Source organism: Rhinolophus sinicus, linkage group LG06 (genome assembly GCF_036562045.2).
Source record: "Rhinolophus sinicus isolate RSC01 linkage group LG06, ASM3656204v1, whole genome shotgun sequence".
Classification (NCBI taxonomy): Eukaryota; Metazoa; Chordata; class Mammalia; order Chiroptera; family Rhinolophidae; genus Rhinolophus; species Rhinolophus sinicus.
The window spans coordinates 131,047,083-131,060,880 of NC_133756.1; the positions used below are offsets into that span (position 1 = coordinate 131,047,083).

General features: G+C 35.2%; 1 protein-coding gene across 11 annotated transcripts in view; it reads right to left on the minus strand.

Annotated features, from left to right (window-relative positions):
- The window catches only part of SOX6 (SRY-box transcription factor 6), a 595,594-nt gene that overhangs the window by 463,901 nt on the left and 117,895 nt on the right, over positions 1-13,798 (minus strand). For 5 of the 11 annotated variants that reach the window (XM_074336057.1, XM_074336056.1, XM_074336058.1 and 2 more), the window contains exon 3: positions 4,000-4,081. The exons of 5 other annotated variants lie outside the window; for them this stretch is intronic. The gene's annotated coding sequence lies outside the window, so the exon portion shown is untranslated. Of the gene's footprint in view, positions 1-3,999; positions 4,082-11,349; positions 11,371-13,798 lie in introns of those variants that run through there. One more of the 11 variants, XM_074336059.1, reaches the window with a different exon arrangement.

Sequence of the window (13,798 nt, forward strand, 5' to 3'; positions counted from 1 at the left end):
ATCACAAGCCTTTGTACCAACAAATAATTTTTCTAACTATAATTCATTAGTACCTTATTCCAAAAGCATATGAATACTTACAAGATGGTTAATCCTCATTAAAAACTAAGATTACATGACATAATTACATGTAAATAAGAAAAATGAATTAAACACTTACCCTTTCCTATGTTGGGCACTAGTTGTGAATCATATGTACAATTAGAGTTATATTGCTAAGCTAAAAATATTGGTAAAGATCTAAAAATGACAAACAGTGCCTTTTAAATTAATGTCTTATTAGTTGAGTGAAGTACACTGACAAAGAATAATTTATGCTTATTCAAACTGCACTCGACATCTTCAGGTGTTTCCAAATGAGCTCACAGAAGAGTGATTAAATGCATCTGATAACAAGCCACACATTGCTGAAATTACTTACCGCCTCATTTTATGATTAATTAAACATGTAGATTAAAGTTGCAAAAGAATTTAGATTAATGAGCAAGTTAAGTCTTGCTGATATAAGTGAATTGGGAATTGGATGCTCTGTGGAACTTTATAAACATGCATTTTATAATGAATAAGACAAGGCTACATGCAGAATCGTGGCCACCAGGGCCTTTTGACGATGCAGTCTTTTTTAACATGGTTTGACAGCTTTCAAATAACATTCTTCTATAAGCTTTAAACTTTGTGCTTTGCTGTAAAACACAAGACTACATAACTCATGTACCAGGAGTACGATTATTTTCAGGCTCTCCAAGGTAATGACCCCCTGTAGCAGCAGCTGTTCAGAAAAAATTACAAGCTCAATTGTTATTTTAATCAGAGATAGTTTTGTAGTGAAAAGCAGTTATGCAACTTGTAAAATTATATGACACCTCATCAGTACCTTCTCTTCAACACTCCTTCCTCCAAAAGTAAAACCATCCCCAAAAAGTCAGAGCTTCCAGAGGACTTCTTCGCAAAGCAGGGTGTTCAGTCATTCATAAAATATTCAAACCCATTTATTAGTGAAGTTTCTGTGCTAGGAAAAGTAATGTTTAAATTTATGATGACTCTTATCAGCTCCAAGAGTGTGTCAAAATATCTGCTGGGGTCTGCTGAGTATCCAATTTTCCTCTTTTAAGATCAGCTTTACCTAATCCATGTAACTTAGACTGTGTCACAAACTAAGTTGGACTTAATGATTTTCCAGAGCAAGAGAAATTCAGATTGCTCACAGAGACGTAGTGCATTCTCCTTTACAGGGAATACAGAAGTGGAGAGAAATTGAGCCAAAGTTACTAAATTAGCTTATGGGTTCAAATCTATTCCATTTTTATTATTAAGCTGGTAGCACAATGTCATTCACTCCTACCAGAGCGTAATAAAGACACTCCTACAAATTCTTTGAATGGATCCAATCTGCTATCTAATGTATACTTCTAATTCTTTTCTACTTATTTTCAGACCTTACGCATGATTCCTTTCTTGGCATGAGTGAGATTCTTATGGCGTTAAAATTATTTCCTTTTAATTTAGATTTCTTTAGATTCTAAAAGTCTTACCAAGAAAACTATGGAAATTTTTACATAAGGATCAAAAGGAGCTGCTTTATGACACAAATCATCATCATTTATGATGCAAATCATCATCATTAACCCCACATATTTTTCATGTGGACATAGTTGCCAACTTGAAGATTTATGTTCATGAAAATATAATATTGAAATATAAGTCTCTGACTATATTGACATTAAAAGTTAAAATCATTTTATAAGCAGCCATAACAAAATAAGTCTCCCTTTGATTTGTTTATTTCCTTTCAGTTCTATTAAATCAGTATCTTTCACCGAATAATATAAACCACATTTTATCACCACAAAAGGTTATTTGAAATTTGTAAGCTTTCTTCCCTTATAGGTTAACTTTAATGTAGTAATAAGGATTTCTAGGTAAAAATATGGACCTAAATACTTCAAGGAATGAATAATATACTTCTTTTTTATATAAAAATTTTAAATTCCTCATTTATATATACCCTTTCAAAAAAATTTTCTGACAACAAAGTGGTTATATTAGCCTGAAAGAGGCTACGTTAGAGAACTAAAAATTTCTTTGCAATCTTAAATGTATTTGGTATGTGTCAGAAGGGCATCGATTATTCAGACAGCTCAACAAGCCACCAAATTTTAAGAAGCAGGATCTTGCCACCCCAGTCATTGCCATATTATTTCTAGGCCCCACACATCACGAGGTGTGTCTTGGAGTGACTAATAATTTAACAGGAACTATGTCGTTCCTATGGCATTTTAATATAAAAAATATTTATTTCCCTCATGAAAGTAATTTTTGTAAAATAATTTAAGTCCTAAATACTGAATATACTTAGCTATTGTATGTACTTATTAGTACTAGTATATTTTAATTTTTTTTTATAAATGCTTTATACAGTTTACTTGCATAGAGCACATATACTTACTGGTTATTTAAAGTTAAGAGTTAAATGCTTACCTGAAATACTAAAATAATTACTCTGCCCTGAAATTTTGAATAAATGGGCTATTTAAAATACCCCAAATCAGCCATAATGTAATATAAAATTCCTAAACATCATTTTCATTAAATCAAGATGGCAATTTATTGTAACATATTTTATTTCACAATACATAGTCATGTGGGCTATGAACCTTGCATTTCTGCAGGGAGATTAATATTTTCTCTATTCCATGTGTAGGTTGAAAAAAAGTATTAAAATACTCACCAGAGACTCAAATGAGATGACTAAATTCATTTTCACATGTGATTGGGCCAAGGTTTGTCAAGTGAACTACAAATGCATTAATATCCATGATAGTGCCAAATGCTGAATTATTAATACTGTCGGCTCCTCGGTTTCAGTTCATGGCCTATAGAGGAGTTTTGTGAGATTCATCAAAACTCAGCCTCTCAACATGTTTACAAGCATCCTGGAGGCAACATGGCTTAAACTAAAAGTAAGGTGACTCTAACCAAGCAAACTGTCCTCAAGGCCAGACTAAGGTTCATAAATGCAAAGAACCAGCCTATAGCAAAGAGAGCAAATGAAGTGAGGTGCCACTCTATGCCAGATCCTCGACAACTCAGCACCTAGCCCTTGAGATACCAAGCAGACGATTAAAGATGGTTCTTCATTTGGCAGGATCAGCAGCATTATGTACTACACCTATGAACTGGATGTGTCAACGCAAGTATTTAAGAACCAAAAGCAGTGCTGAAAACTGGCTCCAAAACTATTATGGTTTATCACTTTTTATTCTATAGACTGTGAAAATTCTTTAGTTCTCTTAACCAAACGCAGAGTTAATTAACTGGAAGAGTCCTAAATTTTTCAATCAGTGAAGAAATAAAAGATTTCACTATTTTCTAGATTATTTATGCTAGAACTACTTTTAAAATCCCCACATATCCAAAATATTTTTGTGAGTAGTACACATTAACAGTGGTCTTTCATAAGCTGACTGGAGATTTAAAGCGTGATTATCTTTTAGTCAAAGGTTTCTAAATTTTACTCTGTACCTGATATCATTTCCATGATGGGAAATTGAAATCAAAATTGATTTTTTTCATAAAATATATCATCTATACCTGAAACTAATATGTTATATGTCAATTATATCTCAAATAAATAAACAGCCTAAATGAATATAAGTGGGTTCAAGATGGGAAAATTTAGGATTTTTGATGCTCATCTGTCTAATCTTTCATTCAATAGATATGTCCCCTATAAATAGAAGCATTTCTGAAAAATATTGAATTGTGGTAGTAAAATGGTTTAATTTCTACGTAAAGTTTAGCCAACAATCCCAATAGTTTTAAATATAAGTTAAAATTAGAAGATGTAAAGAAACTGGGTGTTAAAATTACATAGGCCTTAGTATTGCACCACAAAAATGCAATGTAATCCTCATTTGCCATGGAAATAAGAAATAAATGGGAACATTAATTATACTCATAAATTATACATATATATATATACATATATATATATTATACCTGGGCTCTTATACAAAGTGATGAGGGTTCACAAAGTCCTTCTTGAAGCATTTTCCTTTCCTCATCAGAAGATATAGAATGTCTAAAAAGAAGAAACTAATAGTTATTGGACCCACTATCTGCCAGATATAAAATAAATGTTCTCTATACATCAGATAATCTTCCCAACAACCACACCCATTGTACAGATGAGGGAATTGAGTTTCAGGTAAGCTAAGTAATTTGTCCAGAGTCACACCAATGGCGGAGATGAGAGTAAAGCCCTATGAACCTAACTCCAAGTTCCATTTGTTCTTTCTGCTACATGCTTGTTTATGGCCTATACTGGTTTTGTGTTTATGCTATTCTCTACGACCTAGAATCCCTTTACTGCTTCTTCTCAGTTCATCCATCTCTACCACCTCCTTCCAAGAGTTACCTACTCCAAAACGTATGTTGTGTTCTCTGAGCACTTTGTTTAAAAGCCTTTATTACAACACTTCAAGTTACAAGGATGCACACAGTATATATTTACATAATGTTATTCATATTACTATCTATATTACAGCCATGTTATCATAAAATGGTTTCACTGATACAATACACTATGTCTCTCCTATTCTCCATTCTATATTCTATATAATTACAGGAATTATTATTATTATTATTACTGTTATCACTATCATTATTACTCTATATTACCAACCTCAGTCAACCAACTTTTGCTCTCATGCTGCTCTTTGGATCCCCCAAATCTCATCTTTTTCCACTTTCATTCTGCTCAACTGTTCTCATACTTCTAAACCACCTCTTTTTCCTTCCCAATCAAAAATTCTACTCCAGAATATTTCATAACAGATTTAAGACATTCTTGGTTATTCATTTTGGCAACAAATACCTCAGCATTTACAATGTGCTAGAAATTAAGAATAGAAAACAAGGAAGAGCTCATTTGTCTAAGAGCTTACAATCTACCACAAAAAAACATAAGTGAACCAAAATTTGTAACATAGATATGTGTCATAATAAAAATTTGTTTTAAAAAAGTGATGTAGATACAAAGAATCAAGAGTAACAAGTCATCTGTGGAGGTAGCAGTCCAGAAAGGCTTTGTATAGAAGGTGGTATATAAGATAAACCTTCATTAACAGGATGCATGCAGAGAAATAGAAATAGTAATCATCTATTATTGAATACTTTCTATGTGTGAAGCACTCAATCATGCATGCATAAAGTACATTATATAATTTCTTCACATATGTGGAGACTTCTGCTTCTGACCAAAATGGACAAACAAGAACTGGATTTACCCTTCTGACTTAAACAATTTTAAGAAATAGACAAAATATATGAAAACAACAGTTCTCAGACACTGAACATCAGGCAATGAAGAATTGTGATTCCTGAGAAAGGAAAAACATATGAAGTTATCCTTACCATTGTCCCATCTTACTGCATAAAGAAATAAATTATTGATGGCAGGGCATAGACACAGAGCTTAATGTTCTCAGTGACTTAAGAAGATAGAGCTGGGAGTCTAGAGAGCCCAAGGTGGCTATAGTTCATAGGGCAGAGTAACAGAGGAGAGAGACCTCACATAGACTTCCAGAAATCTTCAAAGTCCCTCACAAGAACATAAGCAATTATTGATCAATTAATGTGTGTAAGGAAACTAACCACGGTTAGGGAAAGATACCTGAAAAAGGAGCAGAGAGAATAATCCTAGAGCCCATATAAGGCCAGGAATAGTTCATTTTCCTCTCATAAAAAGTATAAAATTTAAATAAATAAATAAATAAATAAATAAATAAATAAATAAATAAATAAATAAAAGTATAAAACTTCACAACATGAGGGGCATTGATCAGAGTATTCAAAACAGTATTGCCTACATAGTGGAGAAAATTATCCTTACATTAAAGACTGTACTAGTTCCAATTAACAGAGCTTAAAAGCAAGAATGACAGGATCAAACTATTTACAAGTATCTTAACTGCATACCCCCCAAAAAAAACTATGAAAATATTTATAGGAATACAGAAATATTCTGCACCCAACAAGGCAAAATTTCACAATTTTTGGCATCCAATAAAAAATTACCAGCCACGCAAAGAAGCAGGAAAATACAACCCATAATGAGGAGAAAAATCAATCAACTGAAAATGATCCAAAAATAACACAGATGATAGAATGACTAGACAAGGATATTAAAACAGTTATTATAGTTGCATTCTATTTGTTCATGGAACTAAGAAAAAAAACAAAGACTGAACATGCTGAGTAGATACATTGAATATATAATAAAAACTCAAATTTAACTCCTAGAGATAAGAAATACAATGTCTGTGATAAATAATATTCTAGGTGAAAGTAAAAGCAGATTAGTCACTGCCAGAAAAAGACACATAAACTTAAAGATTTATCAACAGAAACAATTCTAAATGAAACAGAGTGAAAACGAAAAAAACAAAAATACAAAAAAATGTGAACAGAATCACTGAACCCTAGGACAACATCAAGCTGCCTACCATATGTGTAATTGGATTCCACAAGAAAAACAGGAGTGAACAAACAAATTCTGAATAATGGCTGAAAAATTTCCAGAAGTGACAAAAACTACAAAACCACAGATACAAGAATTTAAAAAAAAAGGTCAAGAAACATTAAGAAAACTATACTAAATAAAGCACAAAAAAATCAAATTGCTTACAACCAGTGATAAAGAGAAAATCTAAATATTTCTAGTCATAATGGTGGAGTAGGTAAACACTGTGCTTGTATATTCTCATGACCACATCAAAATTACAACTAAACTACAAAACAACCATCATTGAGAATTCCCTGAAGCCTAGCTGAACCGAAGCCCTAAAACTAAGGACATAAAGAAGAAGCCACCTCGAGACTACCATGTTTCCCCCAAAATAAAACCTAACCATAAAATAAGCCCTAACATGATTTTTCAGGATGACATCCCCTGAACATAAGCCCTAATGCATCTTTTCGAGCAAAAATTAATATAAGACCCTGTCTTATGTTCAGGGAAACATGGCAGTAGGAGGGGCAAAGACACCAAACGGGCTGGTCCCAACCCATGTGTGACCATTACAAATATGGAGGTATAGCTCAGCTGCGAAGGTCCCCCCTACCCTAGGAGCAAAAGGTCCCAGCCCTACACCAGGCTTCCCAGCCCAGGATTTCAGTGCTAGGGAGAGAAGTCCCCATAACTTCTGGTTATGAAAACAAGCACAGATTGTGACTTAGTAATATGGAGGGTGGCTGCAGTCTCAGGCACTCTCTTCAAGGGCCCACACACGAACTTAACTGACTGACGGACTCACTGACTCTGAGCCCCAGCACTGGAGCAGCAGTTTGAAAGGTGCCAGGGACATACAAAGAGAAACTGAATTGTCTGGTATCCAGGTGAGAGCTGGAGGACCAGCTCTACCCAGAGAGAGAAGATGCAGGGAGCCACTGTTTCTTTGTTGAGGCCTCCCACCATCCTGCATGCAGATGCAGGTGGCCACATCTGAGTGTCCATCAGCCTGGCTAACCCCATTCCTTTGCCTGGCCCCGGTGTTTCTGAGACCCTATCCCACACACATTTTGGGCACACCCAAGCCACTTTCAGTGGCTTTTCCATACAAACTGCCTGCCTTGGGTCATGCTGCAGACTTTCCCAAAGTCTCTCAAAGCTTCACAAAACCCAAACAAGCATTACCTGACTTCGGTGTATCCCATACCACTAACTGAACAGCCCTATGCCCGGAACTAGCGATAGCCAGCTTTGGTTCATAGCTTAGCCTCTTGAGGAACCTCCAAGCACAGCGTGGCCTTCTGCAGACTGCTTTGTGGCTCATTCCATGTGGCCCGGGCAGGGCACAGGCTGCAGCTGAACTTGGCCTGTAGTATGTCGCTTCCCAGAAGGCCCTGGGACTAGAACATCATTCTGCTGCCTCCAAGAACAACACATCCCAAGAGCAGACTGGGCAGCCCTGCTAAGGCAAACCCTGCTCTGTAGGGGCAGCCCCTGCACAACAACAACTCCGCTGCAGTCAGAGCCAGTCCTCACAGCCACTCAGCCTGAGGGTCAGTCCCTCCCAATGACGTGAAAATAGCAACTAAGGCTCAACTACAATAGGAGGGTCCACACAAGGGACACACCTAGCACTCCCACCTCTGGTGACCAGGGAGACTGCACCACTGGGCTCCACAGGACACCTACTACATAAGGCCACTCTCCCAAGACTGGGAGACATAGCAGTGCTACCTAATACATAGAAACAAATACAGTGAGACAGTCAAAATGGGGAGACAAAGAAACATGTCCCAAACAAAAGAACAGAACAAAGCTCCAGAAAAAGAACTAAATAAAATGGAGACAAGCAACCTACCAGACACAAAGTTCGAAACACTGGTTATGACGATGCTCAATGATCTCAGGGAAAACTTCAACAAAAAGATAGGAAACATAAAATTAGAGATGAAAAACATAAAAAAATCAGAAATAAAGAATAAAATAACTGTAATGGGCAATACATTAAAGGGAATCAACAGTAGATTAGATGAAGTAGAGGATCAAATCAACAATTTAGAAGATATGGTAGCATTTAACATCCAAACAAACAGCAAAACAGAAAAAATACAAAAATATGAGGACAGTTTAAGGAGCCTCTGCAATAACATCAAACGTACCAACATTCAGATCATAGGGGTACCAGAAGAGAAAAAGCAAAAAAAATGGAAACTTATTTGAAGAAACAATAATGTAAAACTTCTCCAACCTGGCAAAGGAAATGGATATTCAAACCCAGGAAGTAGAGTCCCAAACAAGATGAACCCAAAGAGGGCCACAGAACAATACATCATAATTAAAATGCCAACATTAACGACAAAGAGAGAATCTCAAAGGTAGCAAAAGAAAAGCATTAGTTACCTACAAGGGAGCTCCCGTAAGACTATCAACTGGTTTCTCAACAGAAACTGCGGGCCAGAAAGGATTGACACAAAATATTCAAAGTGATGAAAAGCAAAGACATACAACCAAGATAGCAAATCTATCATTTAGAATTGAAAGACAAATAAAGAGTTTCCCAGACAAGAAAAAGCTAAAGGAGTTCATCACCACCAAACCAGTATTATAAGAAATACTGGTTAAAAGGATTTCTTTAAGAAGAAAAGGGGGGGAACAGTTCAAAAATATGAATAATAAAATGGCAATAACTACATATCTATCAACAATTACTTTCCATGCAAAAGGATTAAATGCTCCAATCGAAAGACATAGGGTGGCTAAATAGATAAAAAGAAAGACACTTATGCTGCCTACAAGAGACTACTTCAAATCAAAAGACACACACAAACTTAAAGTAAAGGGATGGAAAAAGATATTTCATGAAAATGGAAAGAAAAAAAAGTGTGGGGGTAGCAGTACTTACACCAGACAAAATAGGCTTTAGAACAAAGGCTGTAACAAGAGACAAAGAAGGACCTAGTACCCCAGCTCTGGGTTTTGATCCAAAGAAACCTAAAATGCTACTTTGAGAGCATGTGTGCATCCTTATGTTCATTGCAACATTGTTTACAACGGCCAAGATATGGAAGCAACTTGGGTGTCCCTGAATGGAAGAATAGATAAAGAAGAGGTGGTACATATGTACATAAAATGGAATATCTCTCAGCCATAAAAAAGAATGAAATCTTGCCATCTGCAATAACATGGATGGACCTAGAGAGTATTGTGCTGAGTATAGTAATTCGGACAGAGAAAGGCAAATGTCATATGATTTCACTTGTAAGTGAAATCTAAAGAACAAAATAAACAAACATATGAAACAGAAACAAACTCAGAGATACAGAGAACATTTTGATGGTTGCCAGGTGGGAGTCAGTTTGGGGATGGGTGAAAAGGGGAAGCGATTAAGAAGTACAAATTTGCTGTTATACAGTAGTCATTGGGATGTAGGGTGTAGCATATGGAATGCGGTCAATAATATTGTAATATCTATGTATGGTGTCAGATGGGTACTAGATTTACCATGGTGATTGATGACGGGGGTTGAAGACAGGGTGAAAAAGATGAAGGGATTAAGAAATATAAATTGGTAGTTACAAAGTAGTCGTGGGGATGTAAAGCATAGGGAATATATGGGGCCGGCCCGGTGGCTCAGGCGGCTAGAGCTCCATGCTCCTAACTCCGAAGGCTGCCGGTTCAATTCCCACATGGGCTAGTGGGCTCTCAACCACAAGGTTGCCAGTTCAACTCCTCGAATCCCGCAAGGGATGGTGGGCTCTGCCCCCTGAAACTAAGGTTGAACACGGCACCTTGAGCTGAGCTGCCTCCCGGATGGCTCAGTTGTTGGTTGGAGCATGGGCTCTCAACCACAAGGTTGCCAGTTCAATTCCTCGACTCCCGCAAGGGATGGTAGGCAGCGCCCCCTGCAACTAAAATTGAACACGGCACCTTGAGCTGAGCTGCCGCTGAGCTCCCAGATGGCTCAGTTGGTTGGAGCACATCCTCTCAACCACAAGGTTGCCGGTTCGACTCCCGCAAGGGATGGTGGGCTGTGCCCCCTGCAACTAGCAACGGCAACTGGACCTGGAGCTGAGCTGTGCCCTCCACAACTAAGACTGAAAGAACAACAACTTGACTTGGAAAGAAAAAAGGCGTGGAAGTACACAGTATTCCCCAATAAAGTCCTGTTCCCCTTCCCCAATAAAATCTTTAAAAAAAAAAGCATAGGGAATATAGTCAATAATACAGTAATAACTATGTATAGTGAAAGGGGGATACTAGACTAGTCAGGGGGATCATTTCTTAAATTATATAAATGTCTAACCACTACTCTGTACACCTGAAATTAATATAAAATAGTATTGAATGTCAACTGTAATTGAAAAATTTTTTAAAAATGGGCAAAGGTAAAGGGGAATAAGAGGTTTAAATGTCCAGGTATAAAACAAATAAGTCACGGGGATATAATATACAGTATAAGGAATATAGTTAATAAAATTATGATAGCATGGTATGGTGTCAGATAGTTGCTGGACTTATCGTGGTGATCACTTCTTTAAGTGTATAAATGTTGAATAATTATTGTGAACACCTGAAACTAATATAATATTATATGTTAGCTATATTTTAATAAGTATATTTTCTAAAAAAGAGAAAATCTTAAAAGCACCCAGAGCAAAACAACACATCACATTCAGAACAACATATATAAGAATTAAAGCAGACTTATTTTTTAAAACAACGCAAGCAAAAAAACATGGATCAGTATCTTTAAATTATTAAACAAAAAGTTAATCTAAAATTTTATACCTATCAAAATAAATGTTTTTCAAAAATACAAAAGCTGAAGGAAATCTTACCAGCTCATCAGCATACATACCCTGCAAGAAATATTAAAGAGATCCTTCAGGCAAAAGGCAATGTTACCAAATGGAAATATGAATCTTAAGCAAAGGAATGAAGCACACTGAAAATGGTATGTATGGGTAAATATAAGACTGTTTCTTTTTAAACCTCTTTAAAATGTTATTGACTATTCAAAGCAAAACTAATTATTATTTTTAGGTTTATAACATATGTAGAAGTAACGTGGATGATAACAATAGCACAAAGGCTAAGAGAGAGAAATAGAAGCAGACTAGTGTAAGAATCTTATACCATACATAAAGTGAGATAATATAACTTGAAGTAAGACTATCATAAGTTGTATGGGTTTGCTATAAATTCTAAATCAAGCACAAAAATAAAATAAGACAAAAAATTAGAATAAGCCAACAAAGGATTTAAAATGAAACCACAAGAATTCTGAAGAAATTCAAAAGAAAACAAGAAAAAGGGAAAAGGGAATAATGAACATATCATATAAATAAAAAACAAAGAGCAGATTCAACCATGTCAATAATCACATTAAATGTAAATGTTCTAAACACTCAAATTAAAAGGGAAAAATTGTAATACTGGAATAGGATGCAAGACTCAATTGCATGTAGTCTATAAAAAATCTGCTTTAAAAATGAAGAAACAATATTTTTACAGTGTAAATATAGAAAATATATGCATGGTATCACTAATAAAAAGAAAGCTGTAATGACTATCAGAAAAAGTAGATTACAGAGCAAATAATATTACTGGGGATAAAAGGGTTCTTGTATAATGATAAAGGGGTCAGTTCATTAGAAGGACATAATGATCCTAAATATTTATTTACCTAATATTTACTTAGCTTCAAAATACAAGAAAGGAAAACTAATACAATTTCAAGAATTATTATCAGAGTTTTTAAAAAATCTCTCTTTTTCAGTTAATCATATAACAAATAGAAAAAAATCAGAAAGGATTTAAAAGACCTTAGCAATACTGTCAACCAACTTTACCTAATTTACATTTATAGAACTTGCCAGCCAACAAAAGAATTAGGAATTCAATAACAGAAAGACATCGGGAAAATTCCTAAATATTAAAAACTAAAATCAGAACGCATTTTGAACTGAATAAAAATGAAAATATCACATATAAAAATTTATGGAATGCAGCTAAAAGCAATACTTAGAAGTAAATTTATAGTACTACTAATACCTATATTGAAAAACAGGGTCTCAATTGAAAAGAAATAAACCCATGCGTACATGGGCAAACAATTTTCAACAAAGGAGCCAAAAACATACAATGGAGAAAAGAAATCCTCTTCCATAAATTGTACCGGGAAAATTGGAAAGCCACATGCAAAAGAATGAAACTAGACTGCTATCTGTCATCATACACCAAAATTAACTCAAAGTGGATTAAAGACCTAAATATAAGGCCTGAAACAATAAAATGCATAGAAGAAACCATAGGTACTAAACTTAGAGAGGATAAAATCCTGGTCTTAGGAAGGATTTTATGAATTTGACTTCAAAGGCAAGGGAAATAAAAGCAAAAATAAATGAATGGGATGATATCAAACTTCAAAGCTTCTGCACAGCAAAACAAACAAACAAACAAACAAAAAAAAACATCAAAACAAAGAGGCAACCAACCGAATGGGAGATTATTTGCAAACAACACCTCCAATAAGAGACTAATATCCAAAATATGTGAAGAACTCATACAACTCAACAACAAAAAAACAAACAATCCAATTTTAAAAATGGGCAGTGGGCCTGAACAGATATTTGTCCCAATAAGACACACAAATGGATTACTGATATATAAAAAGATGCTCAACTTCACTAGCTATTAGAGAAATACAAATCAAAATCACAACAAGATACCACCTCACACTTGTTAGCATGGCTATTGTCAACAAGACAGTTAATAATAAGTGTTGGAGAAGTCGTGGAGAAAAAGGAACCCTCAGACACTGCTAGTGAGAATGTAAACTTGTACAGCCACTATGGAAAACACTATGAAAGTTCCTCAAAAAATTAAGAATAGAATTACCATACGACCCAGCAATCTGTCTCCTGAATAAGTACCCCAAAAAACTGAAAATATTTATCTGTAAAGATATATGCAGCACTATTCACAGTGACCAAGGCATGGAAACAACCAAAGTATCCTTCAGTAGACAATTGGATAAAGAAGATGTGGTACATATATACAATGGAATTATTATTCAGCCATCGGAAAAGATGAAATACTGCCATTTGTGACAACATGGATAGATCTTGAGATTATCATGCTAAGCAAATTAAGTCAGATAGAAAAAGTCCAGAACTATATGATTTCACTCATGTGTGGAATATAAAACTGAAAGTAACAACTGAACAAGACAAACAGACAAAAACTCATAGACCCAGACTACAGTTTAGTGGTTACCAGAAGATA